The sequence below is a fragment of the Rhinopithecus bieti genome, unplaced genomic scaffold (genome assembly GCF_001698545.2).
Source record: "Rhinopithecus bieti isolate Rb0 unplaced genomic scaffold, ASM169854v2 scaffold_1529, whole genome shotgun sequence".
Classification (NCBI taxonomy): Eukaryota; Metazoa; Chordata; class Mammalia; order Primates; family Cercopithecidae; genus Rhinopithecus; species Rhinopithecus bieti.
Window position 1 is genome coordinate 33,692 of NW_016803369.1, and position 2,153 is coordinate 35,844.

Genomic DNA, 2,153 nt, shown 5'->3' on the forward strand with positions numbered 1-2,153 from the left:
GGGACTTGGAGAACTTTTATGTCTAGCTCAAGGTTTGTAAATGCACCAATCAGCACCCTGTGTCTAGCTCAAGGTTTGTAAACGCACCAATCAGTGCTCTGTGTCTAGCTAATCTAGTGGGGACTTGGAGAACTTTTGTGTCTAGCTAAAGGATTGTAAATGCACCAATCAGCACTCTGTGTCTAGCTCACAGATTGTAAACGCACCAATCAGCTCTCTGTAAAATGGACTAATCAGCTGTCTGTAAAATGGACCAATCAGCAGGATGTGGATGGGGCCAGATAAAGGAATAAAAGCAGGTTGCCCAAGTCAGCCAGGGGCAAGCCCCTCGGGTCCCCTTCTGCACTGTGGAAGCTTTGTTCTTTTGCTCTTTACAGTAAACCTTGCTGCTGCTCCCTCTTTGGGTCCACACTGCCTTCATGAGCTGTAACACTCACTGCGAAAGTCTGCAGCTTCACTCCTGAAGCCAGCGAGACCACGAACCCACTGGGAGGAACGAAAACTCCAGACACGCCACCTATAAGAGCTGTAACGCTCACCACGATGGTCCACGGCTTCATTCTTGAAGTCAGCAGGACCAAGAACCCACCAATTCTGGACACACTACTGCTGTGTCCAGTTTCCACTGACTGGAATGGAACCTCACATTCTGTATTAGTCCCAACTGGCTAGCAACTTAGAACTTTTATGAGAGGCAAAGGCAGAGGAGAACAAAGGAAGGAGGAAGTAATTTATGGAATGCTGAGAAAGGTAAAACACCTTCAAATAAGGAAAAGGAACAGGCTATGACCTAATGCAAGCATGCCAGGGCAAATATTTAGGCTAAATTGTGGGAGCTAAGAACATAAAGTACATTGATTTCTTTATTACGGCTCACAGATATTTAAGAATGTTAGCCCAGGTCTTTGAATAAATTTTGCTTCTAAGAATAAACAAAATAGAGAATAGGAAAGCAGTATAAATAATCAGCAGAACCAACATGGGGTTTTCTGAAAGATCAACAAAGTTGACAAACTTTTAACCAGACTAAGAAAAGAGAGAATATCAAAACTAAAACAAGAAATGAAAGAGGGGATAATACTGGTACAAAACAGACACATAGACCAATGGAACAGAATAGAGAGCCCAGAAATAAAGCTGCACACCTATGGCCATTTGATCTCCTACAAAATGAGCAATGGGGAAAGGACTCCCTATTCAATAAATGGTGCGGAGATAGCTAGCTAGCTATATGCAGAAGAATGAAACTGGACCCCTACCTTTTGTCATATACAAAATTAACTGAAGATGGGTTAAAGATTTAAATGTAAGACGTCAAACTATAAGAACCCTAGAAAATCTAGGAAACACCATTCTGGACATCAGCCTTGAGAAAGAATTTGTAAATCCCCAAAAGCAATTGCAACAAAACAAAATTGACAATTGGGACCCAAGTAAACTAAAGCGCTTTTGCATAGCAAAAGAAGCTATAAACAGAGTAAATAGCCCACAGAATGGGAGAAAATATTCACAAACTATGCATCCAACAAAGGCCTAGTATCCAGAATCTATAAGGAGACAATTCAAGAAATAAAAAACAAGTAACTCCATTAGAAAGTGAGCAAACAACACATGAACAGACACTTTTCTTTTTTTTTTGAGACGGAGTCTCGCTCTGTCGCCCAGGCTGGAGTGCAGTGGCGCAATCTCAGCTCACTGCAAGCTCCGCCTCCCGGGTTCACGGCATTCTCCTGCCTCAGCCTCCCGAGTAGCTGGGACTACAGGCGCCCGCCACCTCGCCCGGCTAGTTTTTTGTATTTTTTTGGTAGAGACGGGGTTTCACCATGTTCGCCAGGATGGTCTCCATCTCCTGACCTCGTGATCTGCCCGCCTCGGCCTCCCAAAGTGCTGGGATTACAGGCTTGAGCCACCGCGCCCGGCCAGAACAGACACTTTTCAAAATAAGACATACAAGTGGCCAACAAACATTTGAAAAAATGTTCAATATCACTAATCATCAGAGAAATGCAAATCAAAACCACAATGAGATACCATCTCACACCCATCAGAATGGCTATTATTAGTAAGTCAAAAAACAACAGATGCTGGTGATGCTGCAGAAAAAAAGGACACTTACACACTGTTGGTGGAAATGTCAATTAGTTCAGCCACTT